Source organism: Hirundo rustica, chromosome 6 (genome assembly GCF_015227805.2).
Source record: "Hirundo rustica isolate bHirRus1 chromosome 6, bHirRus1.pri.v3, whole genome shotgun sequence".
NCBI lineage: Eukaryota > Metazoa > Chordata > Aves > Passeriformes > Hirundinidae > Hirundo > Hirundo rustica.
Window position 1 is genome coordinate 38,729,271 of NC_053455.1, and position 19,367 is coordinate 38,748,637.

Consider the following 19,367-nt stretch of genomic DNA (forward strand, 5'->3'; position numbering starts at 1 on the left):
CCACCACGATTTCTTCAAGCTGTTGTTCTTACTTACTTGCCTCTGGACAGTAGTTGTCCTATTCCTCGTTTGAATGCTCTTCAAAAATGTTTTCTTGTAAACAATTGGTCGCTAAATGTCTGTCTAGCTATTTCCTAGTCTAACGACCTACTCAACAACTGGCAACTGTGAAGCTGGCTGTTTGGCGTGGGTATTTGGAGAACTGTGGGAGGCCTGGGTATACAGAAATCTTGGCAGATGCTTGAGGCAATCATCTGGCTTGTCTAACCTGAGATCTTCTATCTGGGAGATGGAGAAGTATTACAGCATGAAACAAACCATTTTCCAAAGTATTTAAATCTGTAAAGAAGGAAATGGAAAATTTAGACTTCTGCAGAGCCTTTGACTAAGCCTCTTGTGTCTACCTGTTAAGATAACTCTTTGCTATGCAGCAACGCAAATAACTGAGTTTCTGTGCTACTTTCACTTTCATACCAAATGGCAGCATTTATATATTTGTGTTCATTAATACAGAATTGAGTGAAGGTCTTTAGTTCCCTGCAGAGACAGGAGTTGAAACCTGCGAAGTCTACACAAATGAATCAAGAATTGGAAGACTGACTTACTTTACGAATTACAATAGGCCCCTGTTTGCTATTGCATATTAATAGGAAGATGAAGGAGGAATGCGATAAAGACACAGCGTGTGTGGAAGCAAAGATTCCATTAACCTGAGATCCTGTGGCTTCTGATGCTTGAGCATCACTAGGATGCATCTGCTCTCAAGACATAGTTACTTCATGGCACATCTTTATGTATCTTGACTAAGGGATCCAACGGTGACTTTCCAGGTCTGTGTAGGGCCAGATAATTGAAATGACTTGAGCAATTGTATAACTGACTGGAGCCCGCATCTCACGCTTGTTGCCATGACACAAATAGGGAGACTACCAAAGGCTGAAAGAGATCCGAAGTAAGGAAGTGAAAGGATACAGCATAACCAGAGGTGGTACTGTTGAACACTAGGGAGGGTGCAGAGAAGGAGAAAGGAAACAAACTGTTCAACAACAAATGTTTCAGGTTCGAAATTTTCTAGGAAAAGTAACCTGTAGGATTTGATTTTGACTTAACATACTGAATTTTAATTTTTCATCCTCCGTAAGCAAGCAAATTAGGGACAGATTTCAAAGAAAAGTCTGCAGTCTTTTTTTCTCCCTTAATCTGCAGCTCTGTTTCTTTTACAGAATTATCTGCATTCATGAGGCAACCTGATCATTGTTGCTGAGCTGTAAGGCTCATGTTAAAAAAATCTATACACTGGAGGCTGCCTCACACCTGTTCACAGTTCTTACTCACAAATAAAGGCAATTCACAGGTGACATCGTATTCAGGCGACTTCTGGCTTGTGCATGAAGTACTGAGGAGCTTCAGGTGACATTTAAATCCCACAAAACACACACTGCATTCAAACCTACTGCACTTCTTGTATTGCAGTGTTTTAGCCTAGATTGTTCACAAAGTAATTTTGTTTTTTTCTTTTTACTTTTGTAAAGATAAGTTCTGTTTCTTGAAGTTAAGACTATGTGATTTTGATGCTTTTGCTAAACAGAGCCTTTTTGGGTCTCTTGGAGTCTTTGGCACATATTGGTGTGGAAGTTTGATTCAGTGAGGAGCGGACATAAATTTTAATTTGCATCCCTTTTAAAAGCTCCCTTGATGCAAAAGCTCTTGTGAGCTGAACTAGAGCAGATCAGCTTCCTGTGTCCCAGCTCTCCACAGGGACGAGACTGCAGTCACCTGACAGGATCTATTAAACCCTGTTTATTATAGATGAGTTCTAGTGATCTTCTGCATGAGAGTACCTATAGCAGTACTTTCTGCAGTTGTCCTGAAGACTAGAGTTGGACCAATAGCTAGCACAGTAGGTGAGACTGGCTTTTTTGTGCTGCAGATGGGCTTACAGGTCTGCTTTGATGTATTGTTAGAAATCAACAGTAAAAGTTCATGATTGGTTTTATGTTGGTTTTTCTTTTTTAATAACTTGTAATTCGATCCTTGCTTGCTATTATTCTTCTTTCCCTCACTGGTAGTGGAGACAAGCTTTAGCAAACATCACTCTGCTTCTGTCTTTGCATTCTTCTGTGAAGTGTGTCCTACTTTGCTTATTCACACCCTGTACTCATGTGGATATTGGATTTTTTTTTCTTGGAGTAGATGGACTAAAAGACATTTTAGAGATACTATACTGTTGGGAGGGCTGATAGAAATCGGAAGGAAAAACCATTATAATCAGTTGCTTGATGATATTCTTCCCTAGTTCTGTGCAGAGCATTGCTCATTAATTTTAAAACTAGCCCCAAAAATAGATGTCCACCAATTACAAATTCTGAGCATTGATTCACCAGTAAAATTGAAGTTACTGCTCCTGGCAGCCAAACCACAAAAAGGAATAGTATCTTGGCAATCAACTATGAAGGACCTTTCACCCAAGAGGTCCTCCAAGTCTCTCCCATCAGAAAATACCAGACACGATGATAAACTTTAATCCTGAAAGTCACAGCTTGCTTGTAACTAGCAAATCACTGCACCCGGAGAAGCCAGCCAATACAGACTTTTCACAGCTGCTAGATGTTGCCGTGTGCTGCGCTTATGCTGTTCTCTGGGGACTTGTCATGACAGCATTGCCTTGCCAAAATGCAGGGTTATCATCCCTGCCAGGGAAAGTCCATGTGTTCTGAGCACCTGTGATGCAGGTAAAAACTAACAAATTAAGCCAGGATGGGAAAACAAAAACTTCTCGTCAAGCTGTGGCCATCTCTAATTTGTGTGTTGCTACCAGTGTATTCATGTCCTGATGCTTTGGTATTAGGCGAGGAAGAAATTTTAAGATAAAACTTTTTAGTCCTTAGGTAACAAATATATTTTTTTTCATCTTTGCACTGCTTTATTTCCCTTCACTCTCCACAATCAGTGGAAGGAAAGAGAAAAGTTTTCTCAAGGGAGACAATAAAGCAAGAGCCTGATATAACTGTTCTGGATTATCTCCTAGAAGATTCTCATCTTCTTGTCTTGACTATGTGGGGATGTTGTACAGCTGCAGATCCACTACCTACTATTATGCTTTATAAACAGATCCCAATGTTTTTTACCAAGGTCTGTAGAAGTGATTTGAGGTAGTAAAGTTGTGAAATGTTGGTTTCATAATGATGCTACCTTTTAACTAAATGGTGACACAAGGGATTTACTTTTGATGATTTTGATAACACCAGAACTACTTTTGATGTTGTTTTCTGTTGCTCAAAGGTCTACACATGAGCTTTTAGTCTCTAGTTATAGGCCAAAGTTCCTAAGAGCTTTATGGACATCATTTTTTCCAGGGTACATATTTTCCCTGATCTGTGAGTCTCTATTGCATAGGATCTCTGGATGTTCAGTTATTGTATGCTCAGTTTCTAAACACATTCAAGTTATGCCCTAATCTGAAAATCAACCTTACCAGCAGTGATGGTACATTTCTGTCAAAATTAATCAGAAACTGGACTCTTGCAGAACCAAGGTTTAAATAACCCAGTTTAAAATGAAAACAAAGGTTTTGAGTGGAACAAATCTCATTTACCTTTTCTAAGATTCCAGCTGCATGCAGGTGCCCACTGTCAGTCTTATCTTTGGTCACATAAGGCTGTCTCTGTAATGAGCATCAATACAAAGCCAGAATCTGATTATATTGTCACTCTGCAGGTAGGATATAAATAGAGTTTTAACGGATTCTGCATAACTTGCAAGGCTCCTGCTGCTCACTGGTGGTGGTGATGCCTTAAAATGTTTATTAAAATGGCTTGAATTGTTGTTTAAATAGAGTGTCTCGCAGAGTCAGCTAACTTGGCTGCTGTTTTCAATTCACCATATCAATCAGGACTTCAGGTCTCTACATTTTAATTTCTTCTGCATCAGAATCAACTTTGTCGGCTCGTTTCTGCACCTCAGTTGCATAAATTGCCTCCTGAGCTGTCAAAAGTAGGTAACAGACTCCTTTCTAAAGAGCCTGTACTCTGAGGACTCTGGAAGGCTTTTTCCAGACCAGACATTTTTAAAGTCCAAACTTACGAAAAGCAGTTTAGCTTTTTCTTCTGAAGTTCGAACATTACAGCTGTCTTGGTTTGAAAAGACAGGTGTCTGCTAAGGAGAGGCAGGCCTCTCCAGGAAATAAGGAATTCAAATCCTTCCCTCCGTGTTATTATAATTTGGAAGATTAAAAAAAACTTTTCAGTCAGAGCTATGGGGAAAAGGAATAACGGTCCTTTACTAGTAAATATAGAAGGACAGACAAAAAAAACAACAGCAATTATAATAATTGCAAAACAGAACCAAGAACCCCGAGGGCAAACGGTGGAAGCTCCGGCGCTGATGGCTGGAAGCCGGGCGTGGTGGACTGTCCTCGGCAGGCAGGGGGTGTCCTGGCAGGCAAAGTTGGCAGTGCTGGAGAAGCCGCAGCGGCTGGACCCGGGCTGGCCCAAAATCCAGCAGGACAGCGAAGAAACTCCGAATTCCTGGGCGCTCCAACAGATGGTAGAATTCCCAGGACCAGACTCCTCCATTAACCGTGGACTCCAGGCAGCTAGCAGCCGCACGATCTGTGCTCCCCAGAAGACTGCCAGCCGTGAGACCACTACCTTCAGCTCTCTCCGGGAGCTTTCTCCCTCCCCCAAACTAAGTGATCAGCTTCTTTTGTCCGAGTTAAGCACTCTATAACTACTAGCATTTAGTCTGCTAGCAACCTGGTGGGGGGGAAAAATTCTACAGGAAACTTAACCCTCAACAACAGCTTAGGCACTGCCTGGTATTTTTAATTGCTGATAGTAAAGGTTCAGCCATGGGACCTTCTAGCTGCTAAATGCTGACAAGCTCTGTCAAACATCTGGACAGTAGATGAATTTGGCAGTATTTTGAGAATCTAACCAAGCAGACAGATGTAGACTACTGATGAGTGTCCAGGACTCAAGTGATTTTTCTTTTCTTTTTTTTTCTCCCACAACTTGGAAAGCTGAAAATGTGTGCTTTAACCTTCCAGATTAATAGATTAATTCCCTGTCTGCCTTAGGGGGAAGCAACAGGAAAGAGAGTGCTGAAAGCAGTGTAACCATGAACTTTCACTTCAGTAGTTCTGATATTTGATACAGACATTTTGTTTTAACTCAGCTGTAATATTTCCATTGTAAAATTGATCAATGACTTGGTGTTTTTCTGATCTGAAACCTGTGAACAGCCTTCTGAAACCTGAAGAAACTTAGCTGCTTCTAGCTTTTCCTAAAAATGCATGTTCATGAGTTTGCTTCCTCTATTTTCATCCTGTGTCATAATGTGCAAGTCTGGTACCTTGTTTTATCAGGCAGGGCTATATAACCTTCTATATAAAATGATGAGAAGTCCTCCTGAGGCTAGTTAAATTACTGGTCCTTGTACTAAGTGTCTTCTCTTGCAGTTAGAATCTCTTAACTTCTTGTGTGAAAGGGCAGTAGAGCATGTCAGCAATTTGGATCCTTGAGACTGCAAAGAGCTTAGTCACAACTTCCTTCTCAAGCTTCACGATCGGCCCTTTTTGGCGAACACAATGCCTGGTTTAGGTGCTAAAAATTAAAACACTGTGTGTTTCATTTGCATATGCTTCCTATCTTTTTCTTCCATGACTAGCAAAATGATAGAGCAGTCAAACTCCTATTGTTTTTCTCTACCTCAGAAATGATTGTGCCAAACACTGAGTATATTTTATGATTTCAACCTTCTGTTCCTTTTATTAGAAAATATTCTGTCTCTGTCACTTTCACATCACAACCTTTTAACGGCGGATTGTTTGGATAACTCTTTGGGGACAGTCAGGTCTATCTCTGCTTTTCCCGTAGGATGAGACTGCAGTGAGGTTGGCAGTTGTTGGAATTTGAATTTCTAATGACAGTCAGAAGAAAAGGATCTCTACATTAATGACTATTCATGATACTTTTGAAATACTCATAAACTTTCTGTGGTTATTTTCAAGCTTAAAGGGTAAAAGTTGTGGCTGGTCAACCCACCATAGTGACACACTGATAGCAGTTGGCAATTTGAAATTTGTTTATAGAAAAACTCCTGTGTTTCAGTGTTTAAAAAAAAAATACTACTAAAAAAATTAATTTAAAGAGTTGAATTGTGAGTATTCAGGTAGAGAGCAGGTCTCTTGTGAGACAAGGCTGCCTGCTGCTTTGTGGAAATTGGCAGTAATACAGTCTTCGTGTCCAATATTTGATCCTGCAGAAGAGCTTCTGGAATGGCTCATTGTTTTTAACTGTCGCATTCGAGCTTGTTTGGGGCAGAAAATGGTGTAGTGATATGAAAAGAATCCATTACTAAAAGCCTGCAATGATCTGTGGCATCTTAAAGAAAAAAAAAAAAAGGACCACAGATTTCACACCAAACTGCAAGATCATTGCAGCTGGCCATGGATTTAGTGGCAGTAAGAATAGTGTGGGTCTGAAAAGTTCACACCTACAGTATTTCTTCACAGTTTTCTTGAAACTGTGTTCCTGTAGTAACAGGAGAAATGCAAAACCCAAACTCTGAATTTAGGTTCAGTTCATGCATGCTTCCATCCCACCCTCAAATTTTCAGTTTCTCACAGCTGTTTTCTTAGTAATGTGTTGGAAGTGCAGCATCCAACTTGAAATACTTTTTTTTTTTTTTAGCTGAAATGAGATTGGTGGCTCTAGATGAGATCTTAATTGCTTTTGGTTCACAACATACTCTGTGTTGCTAGGTAGTACATTGTGCAGCGCAACATCAGTCTGCTGAAATGAGTCTCAGGAGAGACATAACAGAATTGGGGAGCTTGCAAATTAGGTGTGATGTACAATGTCAGAGAAGTGGCAGAGAAGTGGACTAGAAATGGCCTTCAACAGCTTTTTCTAGTCCAGGAGTAAGGGAAACTGACACAGAGATAAATTTAACACAAGGGGTTAGAGCTGCAGTAGCTGTCTGGACTGCAGGTCAGAGCTGAGACATGTCATCAGGGCTCTGTCTGAAGGTTTTAACAGCATCTGCCTTCTCTCTGCTGGACTTTTAGTATATAAGGTTGCCTTTGTGAGTGCTAAAATATGCTCGTATAAAAATATCATATGCTGTGTGTAAGGGTTTTCTATAGATTTCACAAGAGAAGAAGTGAGAAGGATGTAGACTCTTTTTGCAGTGTCTGTTTGTAGATGACAACTCAGCTTTGTCAGCTCTGATGTTTTCCTTGAAAAGGCATGCTCAAAAGATAGAGCAAAAACACTGAGAAGTGAATGTTTTAAAAAGGGCGCATACTAGATGAATATGTTGCTGTCAGCCCCATTGTATTTTTAATAATCCATTTCACAAGAAGAAAAACTTATGGTGCACAGCCTTGAATTTATTTTACATCTATCATGTTTTGCAGTCCTGCTCTGTCTTGATTCAGATTTTTTAAGCTCTTCATCTCTCAGGTAAGCTAAATAGTATTGAAACAGCTGTGTGTTGCCTCAGAGTATTGCTTTTATGTGAAAGACAGCCGTGTTCTATAGGACAGAAATTAGATATGCTCCTCTGGCCCAAAATACTCTCAAGTCCAAATGCCAATCAGTTGAGTGTGACACCTGTATTCTCATGTGGTTTTCAGTGTTGGTCTCTGCTATTTTTGCTGAAAATATGTGTCCTAGCACAAGACAGACAAATGAGAATGTAATATGTGTGAGGGATAAGGGACAAAAATATGTTCTTCAGGCATTGCTAATTCAGAGTATTAGGTGCATTTGACCTGCAGTTGTTGAAAACTGCATCTGTCAGATCCCTTTCATTCACTTAGTGCAGTAATTTTACCAAAAGAAAGTGGGCAAGATTTCGTGACATTTAATGTTTGTGAACTCAGTGCTGCTTTTTGCTCACAGTTTTATCATCTGGTTATTTACAAATTTTAAAAATATTTTTGTACTGAAATCTCTGTATGAAGAGTGGAGAGGTTTGTTTGTGTAGAACCTGTGATACCTCCTCATCTTTCTCCTCTCCCTTTTATCATTCTTTTCTTTTCCTGGAGTACTTGAAAAAAAAAAAATCATGCACTTAGCTATGACAGCCAATACTTTTGTATTCTAAGTTGGCTATTATTTTGGTTCACTGATACATTAGAATTTCTGCATATACCGAGAGTACATTAAAAGAATGTGAAGTGTTGCACTTTTTCTAAAACTGCTTTGGTTAAACCTTTAGCCACTGGCTCTGTTCTGTATTATGATACTGCCTAGTAATATGTTCGCATACTGCTGTGATTTCTCACAGAGCAGCTGCCTTGGTGCACTGGCTTTTATTTTTTCTGTGACTACATCTTAGGTACTGGACACAGTGCAAATCTTATGCTAGGGTCAGAAATAACTTCTTCTCAGGAGTGGTTCTGTAGTATTACTGCGATACCAATGACAAGTCTGGGTACAGTTGCATTTGTAGCAGTGAAACAAAGTCTTTTCATCCCGACAGCAACTGCAGCATAACGGAATCTGTGATTTGCCTGTGCTGTGCCTTGTGTTCAGCATCACAGCAGGTAGCTGGGAAGTGTTCTTGTGTTTACAGGACGGTGGGGTGGGAGCACAGCTCCTCCTGTCCCTGCTCCAGTGCCTTGACCTAATGTAGTGCTACAGCTGTAGCAGCTCCACTCCAAGCAGCTGGGGCAGGTGGAGGGGGAGGCTGTGATCATCTTCCCTGCTGAGATGTGTAAAATGGATTTTCTCAAAAGCTTGTAAACAAATAAATCCACGGTGGTTTAGACTTTTTTAGTGTGGGAAAATCAGGGTTCACAAGTGTTATGTAGTTGTCACATGTTTTGCCTCCAGCTCGATGATAATCTTTAAAAGTTAATGAGTGGTGGTTGGCCTTTGATTGTATCTCAATGTAAAGTCACTATTGTGTTGACAGCCCTTGATAATTAATTGTTAACAGACCAAACGTCTCTGTGTGAATCATTCACACCTTTATTTTCTAACTCCACCTGCCACCCAAAACCTTTTCGTTCTATCTGGTCACAATAGGAAACTACTGGATACCAAATTGCAGAAGTTTGAATGTCTCCCCTGGTAACATGTGGTAATTACTGTTTCCTCACACAAGTGTGCTTCTGTTATAGAACTTCATAGAGGGTCTGCCTCGGTGACACTGCTGTGAGTATCTCTGAGCCTATAGGAAACTGAGGACCAATTGAAGTTTAAGAGAACATATACAAACATTTCTTAATAAAATCAGTGTTCTGTGGGAGGTAATGATAGACCCTTTTGCAGGGTTTTCTTTTCTGTTTCTATTGACCTACATAGTGTATAATGAGATAATTCCTTTGTAGCCAGAGTTATTCTTGGTTTTGTTCGTTTCCTGTAAGGGAACTGGTATTTTTTGTATCACATGGTATGTAGCAATTGTAATGTGGTAGTGTAAAATACTTTGTTTAGTTATCCTCAGATGAATTTTTCCTTGAAGTAATGGAAAAGCTTTGACTTTCCATCTTGGATAAAACTGTTATAAGGAGTTAAATTTTATCTTCTAGTGTGCTAGAGTAGCTTTTGTGCCAAATAAAATTGATATTCTGTGCTATGTCTGCAAACAAAAAAACCCAAACAAAAGCCCCTTATTTTCTATGTTTAACCTCTGGTGTCACTGGCTCTCAATAGAGTTTATTTAAACACTTGAGGTTATAAAAAATTAAAAGGAAATATATCTAAATAAATATATATTTAATAAAAATAATCATAAAGGTACTCAAGTGATGTAGGCAGTCAGATAATTCTAACTTTAAAAGTCTGTGCAATGTAGGGAAAAAAAAATAAAAGTAGGGCAAGCATAGAGGAAGCATGGGCATCAAAGTGTTCTGTCCAAGAATGAGAACTGCATAAACAAATGGGACCTCGACAATCCTCACTTCCCATTCAGTAGGAGCCAGGAAAGAACATGAAGTCAGCTGGGAGTTGCTTAGTTGTCTTTATGGCGTGATCCGTAAGGCTGAGTCCACAAAGCATGAAGCCAATCTTGCATGCTTTTAGCAGGAGAATTAGCTTATAAATCTGCAGCTGTTGTGTGCAGAAGCCCAGGATGTGTGAATCTACTTGCCAGACTTTAGCGCTGTAGCCAGGGTTTTGGTTGACCTGGGAAATCAAGGTCTTGGGGATCACCAGGCAGATAGGCGAGAATAGGCATGAAAAGTACTCGAGCTGGAGCAATGCTGAATGTTACTGATCAGAGAGCTTCAGGTCAGCTGAGCAGGATCAGTGTGCAATGTTGTGGAAGGCATTAGGAGCCCTTTTGCCCTAAGCACCTGCAGTGCTTTAAAGGGGCTTTGTCTCCACCCACACGAACTCTTAGCTGGAGCCAGCTGTTTGCAGCTCTGACTTCAGCCGTGCATGGCACCTCTGAGGATCCTCTGTCCTATGTGCCTCCGCCAGCTTAAGGCTGACGTGGATCTCTGAGAAACTGTTCTTTTCAGATTTGTTATGCTTCATTAGAGCTCAAATCTATATGTAATCCTCCTCTAGAAGAAGGTAGATGCCACCAAGGAATAAATGAGCTACGGTCACTTCCGTAGTTTCTGTACAACAATATTAGTACTACATTAGAATCTCTAAAGCAATGTCCACATGCTTTGGAAGGATGTGGGGCGTAAATGAGTATGCAAAGTGGGATTTGAAAGGCTCTTGGTGGTAGGATTAAAGAAAAACTCAGTAATAACCTAATGATTAAATGAATGGATGAAGTTCATAATCAGATTGATTATCTGGCACTGAATGCTGTTTAAATTGGTAACATGGGGCTTGTCAGTGCCTCTTGGGTAATATATGGAGAACAAGGTCTGAAATCAAAGTTTTTCATGCTCCTGAGAGTGACTTAACTGCTGAAGTATCCTTTCCCAGATCTTACCAGTGATCAGTCATCCATCTTGTTAGCACTGCCACCTGCAACAGGGCTTTAAAAGCAAGTAAGCTGAATTTTAGTCCTGAAGTACTGTTCTTTGTTTGCTTTCCTGAGGCTCCTGTCCCTATTGCATCTGTTCTGTAGATAAACTGAGGATGTGTTTTAGAGCCATCCAACCTGCAGTTCAGCCAAAATGACTTCTTACAGTTCCAGAGAAGCTTCTTTTGTATTGGTAGTGGAATTATTCCATAGATGTCCCTACTTCAGCTCTGATTAGATTTTACAGACTAATTTAATGCCAGATATAAGAGGTACTGAAGACATGTCTGGTCAACTACTCTCTCCTGAGTCCTTGTGGAGTGTGAGATTGTCTCTACTGAATATTTATGAAGACTTACCTTTTTTATTTCTGAATATTTATCCAGGAGTGGGTGCTTGCACTCTTGCCTTGAAGAGTATGCTATATTCTCATTCTTCTAACTCTGGAAGCTTTTCATCATGGCAAGACTTGGTTCTCTCCAGAGTTATGTTCTTGCTAACATCTTGAATAGTATATTTTACTGCCTCTCTAAAGACACTTAGCAAATATTGATTGACAGGTTATTATCTTGCTATCTCTTATCTGTGCCTTCAAAACAGTAAATATTTTTCTGTCTTCATTTGTCTGCTTCTGTGTTTGTGTTGTTGTTGGGTTGTGGAGGTTTTTTTGTTTTGTTTTGTTTGTTATTCATGGCTGCCTCTCTTCATTTTGCATCTTTTCATCTGAAGTCTCATGACTTTGGGGAGAAGCTTGTTTAGCCCACTGCATACTGAGTCAGCAAATGAATTAATGGAACAATTTAGAGGGCCTGAATGCTTGCAGTAATGATTCCTACCTTGCCCCCCTTCTGTGGGCTAACCAAATTGATTTCCACCTGAAGAGATCTCCGGGGTGCCATTTATACTTTGAATAGACTGATGAAATTTAGACACAGTTTGTTAGTCTGTGATTTGGTGATTTTGTTTGCTGGGTTTTATTTTGTTTTTCTTTTACATTTTCATGCTAAGCAAGCATTGCTATGCAAGTGGCTGGTACCATCCCCTTGTTCCTTTTCTTTGTGCAGACCATATCGAGCCAGTGGATTTGGTGCTTGACCTCAAGCCGAGTACAGAAATGTACATGTCTCCAGTGGGGTAGCTGTGATTTGAGCAGCACAGTAAAGTTTGGGGACTCATTCTCAAAACCTCTTTCTGTCCTTAGGACAACTTACGTCCAAGCATATCCCTCGTATCTGCTGTTCCATCTTTCAGTTTAAAAAATTAAGGCAAATAAAAAAAACCACCCCCCACAAAATTGAAACTCATTCTAGCTGCCTAATCCCCATGGGACATTATAGAGTTTTCCCATGCCTTAATAAATGTTAGTAAGTTGCAACTAATGTTATTAATTATAACTATGCAACATGCCCTTCCCTCTTCCTGACAAAGGATTGCCTTTGACCGTTTACATGGGTCAGGTTTCCCTGAAGCCTTTGAAAAGAAATACCAGCTAATGCAGCTTCTGTCCTGGAAAGAGGTTGGCATGCTCTCCTTGTGTGAGTACTGTGTTTTGTAAAGGAGCCCAGGCCTTCTCCTGAGTTACTGATCTCAGCCAAAGACTTTACCTGCCCTTCATGTGGAAGGACAGATGTTTCTTCTAGCTACCTGCAGAAAGGAGTGGTCCTGAGGGCTTCCCAGACAACTGTACATAAAACAGTTCCATTCCCAGTCCAAAGCTCTGGTAAAGAAGTGCTGAAAGTAGAGGAGAGGAGGAATGATCCAGAGCTCTTCTTCAAAGGTCTGTTGTGCAGCATAATAACCCATGGCCTGTTAAAAGCTATACACTATAAGTTTAAGTGAAAACTGGGAAGAGAGGTGAATAGGAAAATAAACGTCATTTCTGTACCTATTTCTGAACATAATCCTCCAATGCTCCCAGTAAAATTGTTCCAATTTCAGTCATTGTTGCGGATATTCAGTTCCCATTTGGCCAATACAGGGAAGTGATCAGCTGCCATCTGCTAACAGAAGTACCGCCTTCCCTGCAGTGTGCATAGATGTGGCTGGAAGATCTCGCTGAACAGCCAGATACTGCATGTGTGAACTCCAAGTAAGATTGGTGAGAATGCCCCAGGAGTGTAGCTTTCTGGGAGTCATGCCCATCACCAAGCTGATTGCATCCATGTGTCTCAGTGCTCTAGAGCCCTTAAAGAAATCTGAAGGATTGCTTTTGAATATCTCTAATGGAGGAAAATGTGACTTGAAAGGCAGTTCTAAAACTATCTAGGTAAAAAATAAGTGAAATATGCTGGATAATGAAAAGCCTTTGAAAACTCCAGTGATGCATGTAGAGGGGTAATGTTCATTGCTTGTTTTTATCTCATTAAATGCATACTAACACTTGAATTGCTTTGTTTTAACACCTCCAAATACCACATGCTTTGAAAAAGGAGAGTTGATACCACAGTAAGTGTTAGCAAGGGACTCTCAACTTGCACAGCATTATCACTCTTATACAATATAAGAGCACGTGAGTATACAGATAGGAGGGACTGCTGTGTCACTGAGTGTGCTCTTCCACAGCAGCAACAACTGTGTTAAACTCAGAAGCAGTCACAGAAAACAAACTCCACATATTACGGGTGATAATATGCTTTTTATCTATGTAGTATGAATTGATAACCTGTAATAAAAGATCAGATATTGCAACTAAACTGTGCTGTGAAGCAGAGCTGGAAAGTTCGAGGATATCACTAGAGTGTTAGGCCGATGTATTTGTGTAACATTTATTAGCCAAAATTTGTAGATTGTTCTAGGAATTAGACTGTAGATCTCATTGTAGGGAATGTAGGCAAAACCCAGTGCAAAAACACCTCCTGGCATCATGACCGGACTGTGAGGCGGTGGCATGGTATAGAGTTTCTTTCCAAATTCTTGTAAATGATTTAATATCAAACATCAGCAGGTCACAGAATTTAGGCTGCTTTTTATACAACTGCAGTAAGAGCGGCAGCACATGGAATGGTCCAACCCCTGGCATCTTGGAGCTTTGTTTGCCTTCTGCAGTGTTACTCTATGCATGCGCCCAGACCCCTACACTCCCGCCCCATGGGAGGAAAATGTGGAGGCCAGAAAGTGAAATAGAATTCTGTCTCGCAACAGGTTTGCTCTAAAAAACAAGAGATGAGGTTGGGAAAAGTGTTTGGCAGTGTTTTTTTCTGAGTCCCAGGTTTGACAGTCTAGACTGGAGTCCTCTGTTCTCTGCTCCTACAATTTCTGAGCTCTTACAGCTGCCTAGTCTCATTCTCTATTACTGTTTCACTAAGCTTTCCTACCTGATTTGCTCATATGTTTTGCTGCTTTTGTACTGCATATGCATCCCAAAACCAGGCTTACCTTCCCATCTCCTTGCTTTTGAGCAATCAGTGTATAGTCCCTGTCAAGGAGAGAATGAAGTATGGAGTGGGAGGCTTGTGATGACAGCAAATCAAGTGTTCACAAACACTGGAGTAAATACAGAGTGGTTTTTGCTTGGGTGCTGTATAGGTGCTACCAAGGTCAAAATACTGTTCATTTGTAAATCTGTCCTGAAACACAAACAGATGCCTACTGAGCACCCAAATCATATGGATATAAAATGGAAACAAATCTGCTTCCTAGTGTCTCAAATATAAAGTTAGCAGATGTGTGTATGTTTCTTCCTCATGCTGGAAAATCCCTTATGACAGTACTTGGGACAGAGCTACAGATATTTGCTGGCTTTTGAAATTGGTCTTTGTTTTCTCCTATACTGGTATTTTTTTGCCTACCGGATGAAAAAGTGACCAAGAGAAGGATTTTTTTCTTCATCTTTGCCTTGGAAGTCTGACAGGCAGGGACTCTTAAGTCTGCCCATCATTGCTAAATTATGATACATCGTTGCTTCTATTTCTCTGCTCTTTTTCTGCTGCTGGAAGGGTAGGGAGTTTAGGAGAAAAAGGTTCAGGCTGCTTTTGGAGGTGGAAAACTTGAGGAGGGACGACCATGACTAAAGCAATAAGAGAAAGCACACATTGTAAAGTAAAAGGTGCCCAACGCAGGTGAGACAGGGGGTCTGCGCCAGCAGTCACAGAAGCAGGATGTAAGCACTGAAAGCAGTCCTGAAAGGAAAGTTGTGTTTGGAGCTTATCACTGGAGGCACAGGCAAGCTTGCAAATCCTGTTGAAGTGGTCATGCAACAGAGTTTAACCTTGGCACATACTGAAGCACTTTGTTAAAGCATTCACTTCACAAATGAGCATCCATTTAACACAGAAAAAAAAGTGTGTGTACTCTAGATCTCTTCCAAGACAAGAGAGCTAACGTGTAAATATTTTGCTCTATTCCCTTTGGTGGGATGGAGGCATTTGCCACTGCTTCCTTGAAGCTGTGACCTGTCTCCATGTGGTGTGTGACCTGCTTGCTGGTGCCCCTGTGTGCCCTGGGGTGTCTCAGCAGGGCAGGTGCACTCTGCTACGTTGGCTCCCCAGCTTGAGCTCTCAGGCAAGGCTGAAACAAATGGTTTGGTGTCTTGCTAACAGATACACTCTTCTCAGGCTGTGCAATTTAAATGAAATCAATGGTAAAGCCTAGGCATGTCAGAAAACTAACAGCTGAAAGACTATATATAAAAGATATTTATAGGGAGAGTAAGGTTTTGGGTTTTTTTTTTTTAATATATGGATAGGTATATATATAAAAAGAGTGGGAAAGGAGTTATTTTCATGTGCAGCTGAAGAAGGGAAAACTGAAAGACTGCCTTGAAAGAACTGGGGGTGTGGAGGAGGGGCAAGCATAATGTACTTTTTTTTCCTGATGGAAATTAGAGTTCAGAATTTTGCTCTAACTTTTCTGAGCAAGAGCAGCAGTTGATTGATTGTGTTTTAATTAGGCGCTGTAACGCACACATGCTGTGGATGCATGTCTCTGAAAATTATGCCCTAAATTAACTCAGTAGTAGAAAGACTTCCTTTTTATTGCAGTTAACAAACCAAACAAAACCCCAAACTGAAAAATGCCCTTAATCTACATTAATCTGTGGATAATTTAATTCCTAATTTAGTAACGTTACTTAAATTTTTAACTCATTTTCTGGTGCAGTATATGAGCACCTTTTAATTGTTGGGTCAGTTCAGATGTGATTTAGGAAAGCAGACTTGCTAATTGGGTGTTTTAGACAGCAATTAAATCCAGTTAAAGTTTGGGTACCTTGAGCACATGTTGGTTTTAAGACATGAATTTGACTGCTTTGAGTATGGATTTTACAAACCTGTATGTCTTTAGAGAGCACCCATTACTCCTCAGAGAAACAACAAAGACTACGAGACACTTGCTTAGTTGAGTCAAGTGTTAAAATCAAAAATGTTAGTTAAATAAGGTGTTAAATTGTCTGCTGAAATTTTGGAAAACCATTTTTACTCTTCTCAACACTGGGAAAAAAGATGACTTATCTTTGTTTTGGAGGGATTTATAGTTTTACTAATGCAGCATTCCCCAATAAGGCTGCCGTGCTATTTTGTTCCCTTTAAAGATGATTTCAAAATGTAAACCTAAATTTTAAAAATAATCTGGTCAAGCTAAATTGAACATCAGTAGTTTTCACGGGAACTGTGATGTAGTCCATGAAAGCAGGCATGGAGAATTTTTTTTAGTATTTATTCTTTCCATATCCAGAACTCTTCATTCAAGAGATGAAGAAGTTAAAGCTTGTCAAGCTGTGGGGATTCCCATCTGAATTTTAAAAAGTAGGCTAAAAATTTGCAGAAGGGATTTTAGACGTAGGTAATTATGTCAAGATTGTACATGAAAGTTACACCGAAGAGCAGAAGCTCTGGGTTCTTGGCGCAGCTGAAGATCTCAGGCTGTCGGTCACGCGCTCCTTGCCTTGCTTATGGCAGTGAGTGGCTGATGAAATGGAGATGATCTCACAGGACACGGGCTGAGTTTCAGATTTGAACAAGTTTATCCAGCCAGCCTGAAGGCTGCAAGCCTGTGGCCTGTCAGTTTGTCTGTAATGAGTCAACTTCAAGTATAGACAATCCTCAAATATCGTCCTTCATATGTGTATTTCATGTGTACTGTGTGTTATCAGAGGAGAACAGAATGTGTTGGTATTGGAGAGAGAATAGCTTTCAGTGGCTCCTCAGATGTATGCACCTGATGTTTGTTTAATCCTGGAATGTCTATCAGTAGTATTGGAAAGTGTTTTCCAGAATTTAAGTATTTTATTAGTTGGGAAGATGGTAAAGGAATCATTTTCCAATCTCTGCTTTTTATGGCATGCAGTTAAAATGGAGAAGTACAATCCCTCCCCCTCCTCCTGATCCTGCCCTCTGGCAGAAAGGTCAGATGTTTGTGATCTCTGTCATTTGTATCTAAATTCAGCTGGCATGCTCTGTTGACTTGTAAATTTGTAATGGATCACAAGTTCACAAATGACAACAGCAATATAACATGAATAGAGGCCTAAATGCAAAGGAATTTGCAATGTCAGCTTTATTAACATGTAAGCTTCTCTCTAATATTTGTGATAGCTGATACTGCATATTTTTCCAATATTTTGATTATCATTGACAAGAAATTTAGCTTGTGAGTTTTATCTGATTCAGTACTTTGATTATAAATTGTGAAACAATTAATTTCTAGTGAGTGCTTCAGGGGGAAGTAGTATTTGCAACAGATTTGCCCTTGGAAATAAAGGCCCCTTATTAATGCTTCCAGTTTTATTAGTTGGTTAAAAGCAAGCTTTTAGAATATACAATTCTCTTTTAGAAAAGTCATTATTCTCCCAAATGTAGCTTGTGGAGGTAGAGTGGAAGCTTTGAAATGGAGGATTAAAGATTGTTTGTAGAGACCTTACTCAATGTATTCTAACTTTCTGAGATGTAGAGCTCTTTCAAGGATAGAAAATAAATGACTTTTCAGAGGTTGGATGAGAACTAATTCCATGTGTTGCTCTGGGTGGTAAACATTGATTTCCTCTTCGATTGAAGAAGCTTAGAATGTGTGAAATCCTCTTTAAGATGAAGAGCTCCCAGTGCATCAGTAGGGCCAGCTTTTTCCACAGTTACTGCAGTTTACTGCAATGCTGTTGTGAGTTGAGCAAGGACTTTGTCTCAGTACGTAATTTTGCAGAGATTAACATGGGAAGCAAAACATATTCCTTGTGCTACACTTTTGGAAGGCATTCTGCATATAGTTATTTTCCAGGTACACTCTTAACTTTAAAATCAGTAGAAGCTTATCACTATAAGCTTCTCATGTAGAAAGCTTAACCGATGATCATTTATTGAGAGCAAATTACAACAATACTGTATTGGGTTTCTAAGGTAGGCAGGTAAATATCTACCTAATATCTTTATTACCACTCTGTTTTAGCAGATGTCTTTTCTTTTCCTGATACCATACTAAAAATGTATATGGCATATATAGTAATCCTAATGAGCCAGATGCATTTCTGAGTCCAAAAAAATCTAGTGATAAGTTTTTGAATTCCAGGACAAATAAAATTACTTATTTCCTTTAAACTGCTTTAACCAGCTGGTATCTCAAGTTGTGTTTGGTTCTGCCATAGTTGGTCAATGAACATGTACTTTAACAGACTTTATAAAAAAAAAAGTCTCAGTAAAGTACTGTCTTTATTTAATATACTTTGAAGTGTATACTGAAGAAGAAGCAATGCCTTTTTCTCAATTTCTCTAAAGTCAGATAATATCAAAACAAGAGCTGTAGTAAGGATAGATGCGTATATAATATGTGTTTGAGATCTCCTTGATGAAGCCTGTCAAAGTACTTCCTTTCTGTGGACATCATCCAATGCCTGGATTTGCTTGAGGTATTGAGAAACCAAAGTCAAGTCTGCCCTCATCTTTATCAGGAACAGAAAAATTAATTAATGTACAATGAACACAGTGCAATTGTATTCAGAGTTCCTTTTTTTTTTCTTTTTAAAAAGACTAAAAGACTGGGTTTTTTGGTGCCCATCAAAATGTTCAACACTTGAATTTGTTACTAGTGTGTTCATTTTAACTGCCTTATATGTGAAGATACATCTGCTCATACATAAATGTACATTCTCAGATAAAGCCTGAGACAGAGGTCCTCTGGTGAGGAGATAGTAGATTGCTCTGTTTGTCTCTGCCAGTATAAATTTCAATATTGTGTTTAATAGTATCTGGGTATCATTTTGTGGGCAGTTTGAGTGTCTGTCAAACATCTGTTTTGGGAAATAAAGTGGAAGATTCCTGATGTAGTATTTGTAGCTGGAAAGGAGCTGAGTCTCCAGTGTGAAGAGTGTAAAATCAGGCTGCTTGCTGTAGCCATTGAGTTCCTCTTGGAGGGAGGGAGATAGTTCTGGACCAGTAATACTCAGCATATTCATTAGTGTTTCTCATTCTGTCATTTGGATTACAGTTACTAAGTTTGCAAAT

General features: G+C 39.7%; 1 protein-coding gene across 3 annotated transcripts in view; it reads left to right on the forward strand.

Annotated features, from left to right (window-relative positions):
* LOC120754461 (transmembrane protein 263-like) overlaps positions 1-19,367 on the forward strand; it is a 203,779-nt gene that overhangs the window by 50,943 nt on the left and 133,469 nt on the right. The gene's annotated exons all lie outside the window — the stretch shown is intronic.